The sequence below is a fragment of the Ixodes scapularis genome, unplaced genomic scaffold (assembly GCF_016920785.2).
Source record: "Ixodes scapularis isolate PalLabHiFi unplaced genomic scaffold, ASM1692078v2 ptg000312l_1___fragment_3__unscaffolded, whole genome shotgun sequence".
Lineage (NCBI taxonomy): Eukaryota > Metazoa > Arthropoda > Arachnida > Ixodida > Ixodidae > Ixodes > Ixodes scapularis.
The window spans coordinates 1,780,053-1,798,027 of NW_024609958.1; the positions used below are offsets into that span (position 1 = coordinate 1,780,053).

Genomic DNA, 17,975 nt, shown 5'->3' on the forward strand with positions numbered 1-17,975 from the left:
CGCGTTAAGTGGTCGGGAGTACATAGCCCTCAACGACTTTGTCAGCCCACTCTGCCGCCAGAACTTGGGTTCTGGGGTCAGGGCTGGAAAGCACGGTCTCCCACCGCTCGAGAGAAGGATTTGTAAGTAGTCCTCCGGGAGGTGGCTCTATTTTGCAATCCCATAGGATATGGTCGTAGTTGGCTCGTTGGCTGCAGTGTTCACAGTTTGGGTTGTATTGACCAGGATAAATGTGCGCGAGGAGTGAAGGGGTGCGGAACGATCGCGTCTGGAGACGACGCCACGTAACTTCTTGTTCTTTAGTCAGACTTTTGTGCGGAGGGGGGAAAGTTCTTCTCTCTAGTTTAAAATGATTGGTTATATTTACGGCGCAAAACGAATTTGTATTTGGCACCCGCGGGGAGCCGCCGCTGGTCACGTGGTAGGCCCGCGCGCCGCCACGCTGCGTCGGCGCCGCCTCAAAGTCACGCCGCCGCCGCACGCTGAGCGGTATGCGACGCCGCTTCAACGCGTTTCTCCACGCCGCCGTCGCCGTCGCCGTCATCTGACCGGCGCACAGGTCTATCACGTCTGCTTGTGCTTTTTCAGGAGTTTCCTTTGGGCTCCAAAAAGGTACTTATTAATCTTAGTTTTTTGTGATACTTCAAACAAAGATGAATAAGTTACTTTTAGAGGTCATAGAAAGCTTCCGAAAGAGCGCAAGCACCACGTGACAAATATGGGCCAGTCACCTTATAAATAAGGCCTACTTTTCCGCGGCTCCCGCGGGCGCCAACTACAAATTCGTATAGCGCCGTAAATATAGCTCTAAAAATGTTCTTCCTTCGTTGTAAAATTGTTTCATGACATTCTTTTTCCATCTAAGCTGTTAAAAAAAAAATTTCTTTGCATGTGTCGTCTACATTCCAAGAACAAAATTGTGCTGTCGAGTGTCGAGGCTATACTTATGTTATTATTTTTCTTTTAGGAGGACGTTCCTGTTAGACTAATTATGTGTCGCACTATCAGCAACATGCTGCTCGTACTTTTCACCGTGGTGCTTATTCTACCGGCATTTCAAGGCGGTAAGCCATATTAAAGATGCAGATATTGAACCAAGTGTTTCTGATTTCTCTCGAGATATTTTTGCCAGTTTTACTTTTTTAAGAAACACCTATGAATGGATGCCACCGGTGCTCTTTGAACGTTGTTTGATATTGCAACCAATGCTTTAGAGCTTAGAGCGTCAATTGACTGACGAGGTTGTAACAGGTTGTGTTAATACACATCTGAACAGAAGGAATTAAGTCACTTCATTGCATAGTATTTAAAGGTGCCCTTAGGAGGTTTCTGAGATCGCCTAAATTCGGCGAGAACTTCATGTGCGGGCTCTAACATTCTTGAACTCTATGAAACATAAACATGCGTGGCCGATTTCCTTATTTAAAATCAATCAAAGATCGAACACACCGAAATCATCTCCGGCGATGGGAGGAGCATTGTTCCGGCAGCCAGGACGACATGTGACCAATGAAAACTCACATTTGTTGAGATTCCCAACGCTATTAATACAAAATGTGTATGTTTTTGTAGATGATGAAAGCATATAAGAATAGTCGATAATGTTTTTTTGCGCGGAGTGGGAACGTAATACTACAATATTCGTGTAAAAAAAAACGCACAATGTTTTTTTTTGCGCGGAGTGGGGACGTAATACTACAATAATCATGTAAAATGAAAAAACACAGAATGTTTTTTTTTTCCTTTTTTTTTTAGTGGTAGTGATGTGTCCGGTGGTCAGCTCTCGCTGGGTGGAGTCGAAGTTTGAGCTGTATGGGCAACGAGCCACACGAATTCAGGTATCAATCCGCGGTTCCACCGGTCGGCGGCGCCACAATCATTCGCTTCCTATTGGCTGACAGTTCACTTCATTTCAATTCAATTAATTTTATTTACTCCCATAACAGTGGTCCTGGTTTCGGAACATGGTCCTCCCATCCTCGTAGACGACCTCGGTTCTTTGCAATTTTCGATTGCAATTTTAATAGGAAAATGTGCCGCGTATCGGAATGATTTAGGGACTTCTAGAATGCTTAGGGCCAGCAGAGTGAGGTATCGCCATATTCAGGCGATCTCAGAGACCTCTTCAGGGCACCTTTAAGAGTCTCACACAGTCTGCACTGTTAAACCACTAATCTTTCGTCTATTACATGCGTTTAGGAAATTGGATTATTTTGATGTCGCAAATGAAGCGGTCGCGACCTCCCGGGGCATTGCGGTTTGAAAAGTTGTAGAGAGGGTTAAGCAATCAGTTATTAGAAATGCACCTCATGTGTAGTGCTACAAAATAACGGATGATAATGTTGATCGATATCACCGAATGTTTTGAGCAGACGGCCCAATTTGAAAATCTGGCATTAAATTCTTTTTTGATAAATAAAATGATTATTGTCGCGAATAAAAAGGATTAAGAAAAGTAGAACTTAATATCAAAGTTTAATTAGGCGAACTTGTGCCTACAATCTTAGAAAGGTAGCAGCATTTTACGCGGTGCTAAACAAACACACAGTGCTTGCTAAGATAATGCAATTATTGCAATGGTGCAAGCGAGCTGGACAAGAATAACAATCGTAATTTTTGGAAAAGGGAAACAAGGGGTACAAGGGGCAAAGACAAATCTCCAAACTGTGTTTGGAGATTTGTTTTTGGAGATATGTGTTTGTCTTTTGTCCCCTTGTTGCTCTTGTCCAGGGATTATTATCAGCGTTTGCGTTTGCTTGTCTAAACAATATTAAACTCATAATCACTTTGCCTGGTTGTATCTTCATACCCTTTTTTTTTTCAGTGGGATTTTTGTCTGGGAGTGGAAGTATTTATCACTGCGCGAATGCAGTTAATCCGCCGGCGAAAATATTGTGTGAACTCAACGGCTCTAATGTAAGTCTTGGGAACATTCAAATAGAAATGAGATATCTTTAGATAATTCAAAGCTATAGTTTCCTTTTTATAATGCGAAGACTAATCATTTAATCCCGTTTTTACTAAACACCTGTGCTTGGAATGAAAACCCATAATATTTCAGGAAACACTCGCATTGCTGCCAACGTAGTGACACATTTCGTAAACACAGGGGCACATAAGGCGAAAATACACGGCGCTCTTTCTCTATCGTCATTTATACTGGTATCAGGTGGAGCGAGTAGTTGGCCAAGCTCGAAAACGGTAGGTGAAAACACCTGGGCCGGTTTCTTAGCAACAGCGTCCGAGCTAAGAATGGGTGAAAGAAAGCAGTGCAAAGGCTGGGGCACGCGAGTGCCATGAGACGCGGCTCAGCTCGTGCGCTGGCTCTGGCCCAGTACTTTCTTTCACCAACTCTCAGCCGAGACGCTGTTTTGAGCAAGCCGGCCCTGGACTCGAAACTTCTGAAGGGCTTTATGTGGCAAAAGCTTTTTTTCCTTAGAGTAGTTTTGAAACATTGGCATCAGGTTCGAACCGCTAGCGCTACATTTGGACGGAAACTGAGCGTTCGGCAACGCGTCGCTATTTTCGCGGTGAAACAAACACTGTAAATGTTTTTTTTTTTTTTGGGGGGGGGGGGGGGGGGGGACACGCTGTTTATGGAGCTGGTAAGCTAACTGGTGAACATCAATAATGCCACTGAATAAAGATTTTGCCAGGGGGAATGTTCTAAGACTGGTGACCCACTCTGTGAACATCACCGAAGCGACGGCGGCAAGCGACGTATCTGGTTGCCGCCGTCGCTCATAGAGGGCGTCAGCATTTCCACTCTGGCTTAACGGAGAGGAGGGTTGTCGAAGCCAACGGAGTAATTAAGGGTATGAGTCGACAGCTTCGGTACGACGTAATGGAAGTAAACAGAGAGGTGTACGAGGCTGGCTCCCGCCCTTTTGCAGATGGCATTCACTACAGTGAGGCCACGGGTTACAGGGTGGGGGATAGGATGGGCCGCACGGTGACTGCTTTTTTGGGGGGACCGAGGGCCCTGGGGGCACTGAAGTAATTGAAAACCCAACGAAGTCAGGAGAGGCACCCAGGGTTAAAAAGAGGAGAAAACGTAAGAACAGGTATAAAAAAACAGCACAATCAGACATTGGATATATTAACATGCAGGGTGGTAGAAATAGGTTAAAATGGGAAGAGGTAGAGGAGCAACTAAGAAAGGAGGATTTAATGGTGTATGGGTTTGTGGAAACACATCTCAGAGACATGGAGCAGCCACCTTGCAACCCTGACTATGTGTGGGAAGAATGCAACAGAATGGAGGGAACGAGGAAGGGAGGTGGAATTGGAGCATTTATTAAGAAGAATATGAACTTTCGAAGGATCAGAAAGGAGTGCGCCGAACATTTGTGGCTGAAAGGAAAAGTCGCTGGGGAATCAACAGTCCTTGGAGTGGTTTACTTATGGACAGGGACAGGTGCTAAAGAGGAAAACAGAAAAATGATTGATTGCATATCAAGAGACATTAGTGAACTAGGGGAAGGCTCCGAAATAATTATTATGGGAGACATGAATGCCCATATTGAGGGTCTGGATGGGTATACGGACTCAACTGGAAGCATATTACTAGAACTGGTGGAAAAACATGACTTAGTTTTATGTAATACCAGTCAGAAGTGTGACGGGCACATAACTTGGGAAACTGGCAATCTGCATTCAACTATAGATTACGTACTCATGTCACACAAAATATATGGTTAGTTACAAGTAATGAAAACAGATGAAGAAGGTTCCAAAAGTCTTGGTAGTGATCACAAACGTATTAAGCTGAATTTTGCCAGAGAAGTAAATCCTAAAACTAGACAACATAATTCAAAGCAAACTTTCTGCAGCGACAAAGAGTTGGAAATAGTTGTTGAAAGAATAGAGGCAGCAGTTTCAGGGCACCGGCATACAGATTGGACCTATGAGAGCCTAACTAGGCTTTTTGCTCTAGAACTAGACAAAGTTAAGAGTAAACGAAAGGGGAAGCAAGGACATAGACCAAAAAGCTGGTGGGACAAAGAAGTGAAGCAAGCGATACAAAAACGTCAGGAAGCCTCTAGAGAACACAGGTATTCCAAGCGTAGTGGGGAGTCCGAAACGGAAGTAAAAAGAAAATGGGACAATTTTATAACATGTCGCCGAGAGGCATCCAGTTTGATCAATGCGAAAATTCAGAGAAAGGGTGAGGAATGGATGAGTAATGTAAGTAAGAAAGATAGAAACGCTGCCAAGAAGTTTTGGGAGCACTTGAACTCCCTCGGTGAAACAACGCAAGCTAGCCAGAGGTTCATACTCTCGCATCAGGGAGATCAATTAGAGGGAGATGATGCGATACAATATATAGGAGCAGTGATGGAGGATAAATTTCGGGAACGGTTACATGTGGAAGATAGGAGAACCGAAGGAAGTAGCAGTCCAGTTTGTGACATCGCGGATTTTGGACAAAGAGAATGGGAAAAGGCGGAACGAAGAGTCCCTAGTGGCACGTCGACAGGCACAGATGGTATCCCTATCAAGCTGGTGAAGAATTTGGGTCCTAAATCTAAGGCAAAACTAAGGGAGGTAGTGAGTACCATGATAACAAAAGGAAATATTCCAGATGAATGGAGGCTTAGTAGGATGAGTATGATATTTAAGGGAAAGGGAGATAAGTCTGATATTAGGAATTATCGTCCTATAACCGTGACACCGGTTATTTACAGGTTGGTAATGCAGATTATAAAGAACAGACTGGAGGAATGGGTAGATTGCGAGGGCATACTGGGCGAATTACAGAACGGGTTTCGAAAACGAAGAAGGTTGGAGGACAATTTATTTTCTCTAACACAGTGTATAGAAATAGGTCAAAAAGAAAACAGACAGCTCTGGCTGGCATTTCTGGATATCAAGGGTGCCTATGACAATGTGAACCAAAGAAACCTGTGGGACATAATGGAGAACTTAAACCTAGATGAAGGACTAACAGCACTATAAAGGAACATTTACAAAGATAACAAGGTGATTATAACATGGGAAGGAAAGGCGACAGGGAAAATAGAGATAAGACGAGGCCTTAGGCAGGGGTGCCCGTTATCGCCTTTGCTGTTTATGTTGTATCTGAGAGGATTAGAGGATAGACTAGAGAAGAGTGGGCTTGGGTTCAACCTTTCTTACAGTAAGCTAGGCCAAAAAATTCAGCAATCCTTACCGGGATTGATGTATGCGGATGATATTGTACTAATGGCTAACAACAGGACAGAGTTGCAGGAATTAATGAGCATCTGTGGTAGGGAAGGAGAGGAATGAGGTTTAGAATTCTGTAGCGAAAAATCGGCAGTCATGATTTTTAACGAGGATGAAGTTGAGAGGCTGAAGATACAGAATATTACAGTTGAGAGAGCTAGTAAATACAAGTATCTAGGAGTATGGATATGTGATGGTGCAGAATATCTCAGAGACCATGAAAAGTATATAATAGGTAAGGGCAACAGAAATGCAGCTGTAATGAAAAATAGAGCACTTTGGAATTACAACAGGTATGAGGTGGTGAGAGAGATTTGGAAAGGGGTCATGGTGCCTGGCTTGACTTTTGGAAACGCAGTGCTATGCATGAAATCCGAAGTGCATGCGAGACTAGAAATAAAACAGCGCGGAGTAGGTAGACTGGCTTTGGGGGCACATTGCACAACGCCAAACCAGGGAGTACAAGGAGACATGGGATGGGCATCATTTGAGAGCAGGGAAGCGGTGAGCAAGGTAGAATTTGAGGATAGGTTGAGGCAAATGGACGGGGAGCAATGGGCACGAAAGGTTTTCAGCTATTTATACATGAGGAGTGTAGACACAAAGTGGAGACAGCGCACTAGGAAATTAAGAGGAAAGTTATTGGGCTATAGCGAAGATACCGAAGAGCAAGTCTCAGTTAAGAAGAAAGTTAAGGCCACAGAAAGAGGTTGGTGGCTAGAGGGAATGCAGACAAAGACGGCTCTGGAAAGCTATAGATTAAACAAAAGAGTTATTGCCAAAGAAAGCATTTATGACAATTCTAGGGGAAGCTCATTGCTGTTTGAGGCAAGAACGGGTGTTCTGCGAACCAGAACATACAGAGTGAAGTACCAGGAAATTGATACAGTGTGCACTGCTTGTGGAGAGGAGGACGAGACGGCTGAGCGCTTGATACTCTACTGTAAAGGGCTTCACCCTATGCCTACCGAAGACAACATAGATTTAATAAAGTCATTGGGTTTTAGAGACAGCGAAGGGAGAGTGGATTTCAAGACTGTAGAGATTACCAAGCAAAGATTAAGTGAATGGTGGCAGAAATCGAGAGAAAACTAGGTATTTTCTTATCCACTGATGGCAAGGGGGTTTCATAGCCTCACTTTCTTTGCACTGCGGAGTGAATATAGATTTCACATTTAAATATTCTAAGCTTAAATGGTAAAAGAAAATGGCTAGGTGGGGTAAGCTACCGCCCGATGCAAAGGGCTCAGCCGTATTCATCCATCCATCCATCCATGGCTTGATGACTTGCGGCCGGCCATTACTTTCCATTGTACAACTCCGCTGGTCTTTCTTCTTCACCGAAGTGAAAAAGCTGAAAGTTTTTTTTTTTTTTTTTGCATGAGTCTTTTGTTGACGAAACGAATCGTTTGCGCGTTACAAATAAAAGGCACGGCGAAAAAAAGAGGAAAGGAAATTTTTATTCTGTTCTGAATTTACTTTTAAACTTTCATTCTACCTACCAAACTTGCACAAAAAAATCAAGCAGGCGGTCAAAAAAAAAAAAAAAAGAGGTTAGAAAATGGCGACGAAAAATCAAGAGGTGATTTCCTTCTCCCTGTGGTGGGAGGGTTGGCGAAAAGGAAATTCAGGATCAGTTTCCTTTTCTCTGCTGGCGGGTGGGCCTTTCAATCCTGCTTTTCAACATTTTTTATTGTTTTTATTGTTTTTTTAACGGACACAGTCTTATTTAAAATTTCATTTCTGACATCATATGTCAATGCATTGCAGGATGTTTTTACTTCTCGCCTTCCATCATGCAACGTGACATGCAGTGGTCCAAGACAGACGCTGCGGATGCCACCTGAAGTTTGCCCCGAAGACGGTCTGGTAAGTCGCAAAAAATGTTCTGTCTGCCTTCGAACTCTTTTTTTTTTTGCGGGTACCAGTTATGTGACACCTGCCCTGTTTGATATATTTTTCATAATGTTATTTATCGTACATTTTTGCTCTACTAAGCGCATGCCACAACTCTGTATCAGAATTGTAGCATTTGGTTTAGAGCGCAGCTCGTAGGCGGCTGTTTCCGGCTTGAGCGGCGTCGGCATCGCCGTCGGCGTAATCGCGCGGTCCATTATGGGACTTTTCCCATAATGACGTCACACGTGACGTCACGAAGGTCACCAGTGACGGCATAGATGACGTCACCGCGCGTTGCTTTAGGGTAAATTTCCCCGCTGAATTTAGCGGAAAACGTTTCCCCGCTGAATTTAGCGATCAAATTTCCCGGCTAAATTTAGCAGAAAAAAATTTCCCGCTAAATTTAGCGGAACAAATGTACCGCCAAATTTAGCGAAAAAAACTACCCGCTAATTTTTGTGAAAAAAATTTCCCCTCTAACAATAACTTAAAATTTTCCCCACTAAATTTAGTGTAAATGTTTCCCCACTAATTTTAGCTGAAAACTTTCCCCGCTAAATTTAGCGGGAAAATTTCCCCGCTAAATTAACACAAAAATTTTTTTGCTAAATTTAAAAAAAAATTTCCCCTAAATGGGAGGCGAGCTGGAGAGGAGTAAGGGAGGGTACGGTAGAGGAGGAGGGCTATGCCCCCCTCTCCGTACCTTCCCCTTTTCCTCCTCAAGAGCTGCGCTCTAATTCGGCGTTACAGGGGGTTACAAGCGTGTTTCATTTTACTGTATTTATTTTAGCAGTTGTTTTCGTTTAGCCATAACGCAAATGGTGCTTATTTCCTCTCTATTTATTCTGTGCAGAGTTAATACGCGAAGCACGAACCATTTTTTTTTACATTTGCAAGAGCATGCGTCATTCCATCGGATTCCCTGGGCAAGACGTAGTCTGTTATCTTTATGTATATTTAGATAAAGATATTTTTTATATCCAGTGTACTGACAGTGCATAGCACAAAACATTTTTAACGTGTAAAAACTGCATAACATTGTTGACAATTGGTTTATGAAATAGCCAACGCCCCTTAGTTTATACCCAACTCCATATGATCACGTCGGCCACTAAAGAGGTTGATAGGAACTGAAACCTGATGATCATGCCACTATTCCTAAAGTCTCTCAGTGTTGCGTTTTGGTAAACAACCATCTCGACGGTTGCTGGTGGGGATAGATGGGGTGATAATGGCCACATGCACTGCCGTCCGTCTTTCAGCCTGGTGATGAATTTCGACGATACGTGTGGACTTTTTCTTCCAACTTCTGCTTCGGCAAACATTTCGACGTAGGAACGGGTATCGTATCGTTGTCGTAGTCGCGAAAATAAAACGTTTTACAGAACCGTGTTTGCACATCCCATATGGTACGATGGGCCCTCCTGTACCAACTGCGCATGCGCTACCGGAGAAGATAAGCATATGCGCAGTTCGTACCGGAGGGCCCATCGCACCGTATCGTATGTGCAAAAACGGTTCCCTAAAAGTCCCTATTATCTTATAATAACGATATTCAATTGTAGAAATTTAACCCGAGTGCTGTGCGAGCACCAGTGTTAGGTAAAGTGTATCTAAAATATGCTTGAATTAACGTACGAAGTATATTAGAGGTTATGTACTTCAAGTAAAGTAGTAAGTACATCTTGGTCCAATGGACTTGTAATAAGGTACAATCAATGCAATGTACTTTGAAAGTAAAAAAAGAAGTACTTCTTACTTCTTAACACAATCTCTCAATTATGCCCTTTCATTACCCTACACCAGGGGTCCCAAACACGTGGGCCGCGACTCTCTGGGATGTGCCGACAAGCATCCCGCGGCTGCAAGCCCCCGTTCCCAAAGCCTCCAGCACCATATGCGCCATAAATATTAGTTTTATATTGTCGATTCATTTCCACTCAAAAGGGAGCTCTACCCTGTTCACGCATTTTGCACTATTCTGTTTCATTTTTTTAAAGAAGTATCGCTTGGTCTACATATGTGCTGTCAGCCCTTTCTCACGTAAATCAAACGGAACGGCAATACAACTACAAGGTTACACAAGTCCGAGCTCTTTGCTCAAGGAGGCACCTCGGCTGCACGAACTCTAGTTCAGCAGGAGCAACGGCCAAAGTCAAAGATAGAGCTATGAGCTCGGGCTTCTATCTGCCAGTCAATGCCTTCTAAAATGAAAATATTTCCTTATAATGTTGCCACAAAATTGTTTGCGTGTAGGAATGCAAACGCATTCCTACACGAAGTGCATTCCTGCAAGCAGCGCGCCACGTCTTCATTTGTCACACGGCGCTCCGGCGGTGACATCACGCTCCCCCCCCTGCGCAGGCGCAGCGAGCGCCGCCGGCTCCACGGCTTCCGTGACGATGTATCTACGTTGCTATGCTTTTGGCCAATCGGAACTCGGGTGCCATTTTGCTGTCACAGGCGGTTACAGACAACGTCGGCTTCGTTCCATGGGACAGTTAATGCTTTCGGGTTAAAATCGCCTGGAAAGCAAAGGTCATTTTTTATTTGTGCGACAGGGAAATGATGCTGTGCTTGCTCTCGTTCTAATGAAGAATGTCAGTACTGTTGTGTGATGGTGTTTTACATCTTTTTAGAACATCAGTTGTGGGTACAAAGTAGTCGTATACGCAAATAAAAGCTAAGGAAGTCAACCGATGAGCTTACAAAAAGCAAAAAGAGCAAGGTTTCTTGTCTTAAAATTTACGGGGTGTCTCCTGGACAGTAGGATGCTTTGCAACATAAAACACAAGTGTTTTTTTTTATCGTTCTTTTTCATCTTAAAATAACAAAACCTTGCACCCCCCCCCCCCCCCTTTTTTTTCCGTTGGCCTTCGTCCTTTTGGGGAGGGTGGAGTTCCTGTGTAGGCTCCCTACGGGAGCCAGAGTTGCGCGTTCATCCCCGTAGCGCCGTCTTTTCTGCATGGCATGTTGATCCAGCTCGTCACGTGACTGAATAGACTACTTCTACAACGTCCTGCATGCAACACGGCGCGCGTTGCACTCTGGGAACTAGTTGGCCAGGGAGGAGGGTGGCATGGTTTCGGTTTCGATCGACACGTCGACAAGAGATTATACACAGAGCGTGGACTATTAACGGCCGTTATCTCATGTTTCCTGGTCCCGAGAGCGTCGTTTGTGGTCTGTAAACTAACCTAAATGGCCAGACCTCGAAGCTTTAGCACAAGCCTGAGACGTATAGCTTGTCTTAACATATGCTTGCTGCATTTTTGTACTTGAGCCTTCCTGTTAGCGTTCCAACCGAGGTATGTGGACGAGCCAGTGCTGGGAATCTCGACGCTGCGAAGCTCGGGGATCTTGCTTGTGTACGAATCAACAAGCCGTAGCAACATGCATACATCGAGCCTGCGCCTTTAGATTAGTGTTGTTGATCAGGCAGTTCGTTTCTTTCGTGCGTCCATAGACGAAATATTACTTTTGGCAATTACTGTTTTTCTTAATATGCCTGAGTACGCGAGGTAAAACTAGGAGGCGCCATTGAAAAGCTCAATTTTAACACACTTCTTATCTCTTATCTGTACTGACCCGCAGCACTGCACGAAGTGAAGTCCCCACCCGCTTGCATTCCACTAATATTCAACATCGCGTACGCGCATAAAGTTATCCTGCAATCATATATAGGCAAATTCGCACATACAGATTGTTTTAAGAGAGCAAAAGTCGAGCTCTTGTCTGAAGAATGTCGCACCGTTCGCCGGAAGTGCGCCGGACGGGTGCGCCAAACGAACGAATTCAAAGCGCGTTTGACGGTTGCTAATGGCCATAATATTTGTTATGTGTTTGCTTTCTTCCTGTCTGAGCGTGCCGAGATAATTTCAGACACACCGTTCAGGCACAGATCTTGGGCGTCAGTAAAAGCTCGTCCAAAAAGGCTTAGCGAGGAGTAGGGAACGCTTGTTAGGGCCTCCGTCGTAGCTAGCCGATCTCAGCGTTTGCGAAAAGTTAATCTTCTATCAGCATAAAATTTGAGTGGGAGATATATGATGACACGAGGAAGCCATCATAGTAACTTCTGTGCAGTAGTGAGGTCGAATTTATTACGTTTCCTTAAAAGTTCATGCGTAAACGCTGGGTTCAACTTTGATACCCTGTGAGGATGCGGCTTGCTTTTCGCTGAATGAAGTAACAAGAAGCGGACGTTTGGCAAACAAAATACGTGTAAGGCTCCAGATGAACAAATTTCAGTTTTAGTTCACTGGTACTAGACGGGATTATTGAAATTGAGCTCAAACACGCACTCGTGGGGTGAGGTGACTAAGCCACGATACGTTTGCGTACGCACGCACAATATCCGGTGTTTCAGGAACCAAGGAAAGTTCCCCGGTCTTCGTTTTGAATAGCCCGAGAATGAGTGTATTGTATGTTCGTGAAAAGTCAGATAATCGAAAACGCCAGCAGCGCGTTCGGTCACGGCGTGATAGCATGAGATGAAGCTGCTCAGTCGAAACCAAAACTGAGTGGCCAACTAGTTCCCAGAGTGCACTGCGTGGTATTTCGCCGCGATGGGGCGCGTCGGTTTCGGAAGAAGTCCATTCGGCAAATAGCAGCGCCTCGCGTTCGAGGCGGGCGGCGCGCTCAAAAGCAGGGGAACGTTCGGCGGGGCGCGCGCAACGTCTACTTTCTTGCACGGCATTTGATCCGGCTCCTCACGTGATCGGATCTCGGCGAATAGCGACGCGGCAAAGCGTGGAAAACAGACGCGCAACTTTGGCTCCCTTATGGTACGTTTACACTTGCGGATCCGCCAGCGGATCCGCCCAGCTTTTGCCGCTGGGGCGAAACGCTGGGCGGAAAACGCTGCGGCGAGCCGTTTAGGTCCGGGATCCATTTCTGCCGCCGAACGAGGCGTTTCGCTGACCGGATGTGACATTCTTGCGCAGCGCGACGCTGCCTACGTCACGAGTACGCGTTCTTCCGGGAGCAGCCACGTCCGGGAGAGAGAGCCGAGATGGGAACTCTCGCGCCTTCTCGACACATTTGACGGGATGTTACGAGAACAGCTGCCGCAGCCGGCGCCACCGCCGCCGCTCGAAGGAAATAGATGTAAACGCAACCCGCTCGTCGCCGCCGCCGCCGAGAGCGGATCCGCTCCCGCGGGAGCGGGTTTCTTCTCAGATGTAAACGTACCATTAGGAAGCCCATACAGGAACTCTAGGGGAGGGTTATCTGGCCCGCCCCACTCGGATGAGTTTGACACCCCTGCGCTATAGTGTTTTCTTGACTAGTATGCGTTGCTCCGGGGATAATTGGAGGTGCGTCAGTTATTTCCGGAAATGACGGCAAATGTTCGATAAATTCAAGTGGCTTCAGAGATGGCAAAGCATTATTGAGTGATACAAATTTAATAAAACGAAATTCGGGGAATGTACTTTGAAGTCGGGAGTTGTACATTCCCCGGAAGGTACCAGAAAGAAGTACAAGTATAGTAAGATAATGCACTTCAAGTAAAGTACAGAGCGGGACACTGTTAGCGCGAACAAGCGATCGCCGGTTTTTCCAGTTTTTCTCTTTGAAACCAAGGGATGTCATCCAAGTTATAATTGCTACGGAAAGAGCTCACTTAGTTCTATAATATACGCGATAAACTTTCGTGCTCGCAAATGCTATTTACAAGTACAATGCGAAAATGCGCCGATGTCGTGTTCGCGCTAACAGTGTCGCGATGTGTACAACTATTTCAAACGTCCTTGAAGTAGTACTTTAAGTACAATCTACTTAAAGTACTTCCCAACACTGGTGAGCACACAGCTTGGTCTCTTGACAATCGATGCGTGAACAATCGATGCGTGAAAAGGTGGTGACTCGAGTCAAATCACTGGAGTGACGGGAACAGCCGACCCTTAAAGGCCCGTTCACACTCTTGCGACCGACTTCGACCAAGAGAGACCAGACCGTTTTTTAAGCCTTTTGCGACTTTTTAGGACCGGATACGATGCAGCGGAGCTGGTCGTAACAAGTCGCAAGAGGCTTAAAAACCGGTCTGGTCTCTCTCGGTCTAACTCGGTCGCAAGAGTGTGAACGGGCCTTAACACTGCCTGCAGCTTAGCATGTGCGATGCCAACCCCAGTGCACGGCTGTGATGAACGTTGAGCGGCATACAATCGGCACGAGATCATGTGGCCGCTCATTTTTTCTGTAACTTGAGGAAGTGAACGCCGCTTTTTGCTCTAATTTTGTTGCGACTGCTTTTACGAGACATAATCGAATCCATGTTTCGTAGTTTGTGAACGTCATAAATTAACGTTGCGCGTTATTTAGTGAAAGTACCGAAATAGTGGCACGGAACCTTTATTCAAATAATCAAACGGACGAAGGTGTCTTTTTTGGTTCCAGCATTGAAACGAAGTCTCCTCCCAAGTACCCCTATTGATTTGAAAAAAAAAAAAAAAAGTGCATATTAGTGCCTCTTTTGGGGTGAATCTTTTATCACGCATTTCATGATATAAAAATTGCAATGCAATTAATAAAACGACTACCAGAATAACAAAGTTGTTTGAACGCTGATATTTGTGTTCTGATTGTCATAAAACCAAGATTGCCTTTTCTTTCTCAGCCTACCTGCACTGGAGAAGTGGTAAAGAAACTGCAAAAATGGAACGAGGACTTGCAGAAGAGGAAAGATAGCCTTAAAGAGAAATGGTGCACTGCCTAAGAAGGGAAGCGACTTTTGTTACTGCGACTGCGATAGATAAAGCAGTGCCACGTGCCCTTCCACCTGAATCTACCATTTATAAAAATGTATATCTCCTCTTTAGTTTGTCGTGTTGTGATATTCAGTAATTACAAGCTGGGCTGTATTGCGGTACGAGTCTTTCCCGTTGTATCCTTGACGTAGTTTTTCTAAGGCATCTAGTTTAATCTTTATCGTGATAAAATTTGTAATTCAGTAATAAAATGTATTAAAAATTATCGACGCTGTTTCAATATCTTTCTGGGCTGACACTTTGCGTTACATGTGGTTTCAAATATTAGCGTTCGTAATTAAAGGGAAACAATGGTGATAATTGTCAGTTCAAAGTGTGACAGTGCACACTTCAGAAATCTGGAGCATGGCCTCGGCAGAACAAAAACAAGAAAACTAATTAAAAGAGAGAAAATGAGAACAGCCTTCCCACTCTGGTGAAGAAGAAAGACCACCGGAACTGTACAATGGAATGTAAAGGCTGGCCGCAAGTCGGCAAGCCACAGTGGAAAGGCTGCCGCCATCTATGAGCGATGGCGGCAACCAGATACGTGGCTTGCCGCCGTCGCTCATAGATGGCGGTATGTCTCCACAGTTCGGTGTCTTCATTTTTTTTGCGGGGGACACGATTCTGGGGAAAGTAGCCCTTAACAGCTCCGCTGTAAAAATATAAAAATGCGGCTCGAAGAATGTTTGCCTTGGAACTCGGGCGCTAGCTTTAAAATAATTCGTCGACCCCAATTTTTATTTATCTATGTTTTACCACAGCAGTGTCTGTGATAAGGTGTTACGAAATACGCGCAGTATTGCATATTTGGCATCTATGTTAAGGAACAGCCTTCGATTTCCCCGAAAACAAATGCGTTCAGGAAAATTCGATTCTTAGGAACTGAACCTTTCGTAATGAGACTTTGGCTGCATTTGCATGGATGCGACAGTAGCGTATCGAATCGAGATCTGACTATCTTGATGGTAGCAGATGGGCAGAAAAGGAAGAAGTAGGAAGACAGGTTGCGTGCGATTGGTCCTAGAGCACTATATAGCTCCTACGGAGCAGAGTAGCGCAATCCTTTGATTCGCGTGTTTCACCGACAACATGGCCGACAGAGAAGCTCGGCGCGAGTCACGTGGTACTCAGGGTTCCAGGAGGTGGACCGCCCTATGGAAGAATGCATGGAGATCGACACAACACGGCTGATTAAAAAATAAAAGCCGAGTTCACACTTTTCGAAACTAGTCTGTCGTGAAGTTGGTAAAGCACTAAACACTTTATCAAAATTTTAATAATGTTGGATGCGTGTGAAAAGTTTTCGAAGCCAATTTCCAAGGCAACGGCGTTTGAAGCAGACGATTGTTTTACGCAGCGGAGATGGACTTTATGGATAGGTCGGAGCGGGTCACGTGAACGGTGTGACGTTGCCGCGTCGTCTGCTGCATGATGCCGCTCAGGCAATTTTTAAAAAAGAATTAAATTATTACATTGCCCCAAACTTAGCTCAAATTATTGTAAACTGTTTCTTTATAATGTCAAAAATTATTGTCGTTCCGTACATCCCCAAAACATTCAAGAAACGGCGATTTACTCACGTTCCCCATGCATTTGTGACCGGAGTTGGAACCCTTGGGCGTTCGCCGCTAGTCGCCGAGAGATGGCGTTCTCGATTGCGCTAGGTGGCGTAATCTACCGCCCGATCCAAAGGGCTCAGCCGTATTCATCCCTCCATCCATCCATCCATTCATCCATCCATCCTCTGCTCCGAAGGAGCTATATAGTGCTCTAAATGGTCCCTGCTTAATTGGATGCACTACGATCACATTCATGTAAACGTGGCCTGTGGCTACGCTTAATACGATCGTAGCGCGTGATGTGCGCTATGATGTGAGTGGCCTTATATGGCTTGGAATGTGCACGTGCCGTGAAAGGGGCCGCCGACGTATTATTGTGAGAGTGCGTGTACGATATCGGCGAGAGACGAGAAACGATGTTTGATTTGTTCGTCACTTAGGACTCCGCCGAAGGCAGCAGGGCTCGGAAGTGGAAGCCGACGGGCGACGGAACCGAGCTCTCCTGACTTTCCTTCGGCCTGGCCTTCGGCCCTGTTCCGTCCCAAGCCAGCACTAACCGCTCATTCACACTGGAAGCGGAGCCCCGTTCGCAAAGCGGTTGCGAGCGCGGTTGTATTGGCGACGTGCGCGACCAAAAGCGTCGCTGTGGTCGGCCTTCCACGATTGGCCGAACGCTGACTATGACGTAGGAAAGGGGATTTATTATTGACGAAGTAAGAGGAATGAAAGAACTTTAATTTCGACGGTGTTGGCAGTGCTGCTTTGAGAGCGCAATGATTTCAGGCTTCCACCATGCTATTTAAAAACACCATCGAACTTGTTGTTCGCAAGGTAATGACGTCACAAGGGGGAACCATAGGAGGGCGCCACCAAAACATCTCGCCGCTAATAAGTACATTTGCACGCGCACTTGATAACGTCAAATGTGCGAGCACTAACTGCTAATTCACACTGGAAGCGGTTCCGCGTTCGCAAAGTGGTTGCGAACGCGGTTGTATAAAGATACAGCACAATTGCAAGCGCACTTGATGTCATTGGGTGCGCGTGCAGTTGCACTGGATATTCATACGACCGCGTTCGCAACCGCTTTGCGAACGCGGATCCGCTTCCAGTGTGAATGAGTGGTAAAGGCTGGTGTGCGTGTTCCTGGGCCACCTCCCAAGACACGGCAGCAGACAATTTTAGTGAACTGAACTGTACACCAAAGTTTTGCTTACGCAAAGAAATTTTAGATCGGAAATGCGCATGCACAGAACGCAATAGAAGGGCTAGCTTATTACGTACGCACGCAACGCTGGGGATTTTGCTGTTCCGGCTAGCAGGCTTTCCGGGAAGCTCTCGAGAGAACTCGGGCTCAACGAGAGCGCCAGTTTCAAGATGGCAGTTACATCGACTGCCGCAGCCTGGGCGACGTGGCGTTCGAGAAGTTTATTTAGTGTTACTTGAAATTACGTGGTGTTCAGCTCGGCAATTGTTTCCGGGAAGTACCGCGGTCGACTCAGCTCGCCGTGCAGCTGAATGAGTGTGCATAGTGGAAATGTTCACAGCTTCGCAATGT

At 45.4% G+C, this 17,975-nt stretch overlaps 1 non-coding gene across 1 annotated transcript; it reads left to right on the top strand.

The window, feature by feature from the left end:
• Window positions 1-991: 991 nt before the first annotated feature.
• On the top strand, window positions 992-8,054 carry LOC115314763. Its single transcript, XR_005714683.1, has 3 exons — window positions 992-1,064; window positions 2,825-2,916; window positions 7,978-8,054. It is a non-coding gene; the product is annotated as an uncharacterized LOC115314763 (transcript).
• The last annotated feature ends 9,921 nt before the right edge of the window (window positions 8,055-17,975 follow it).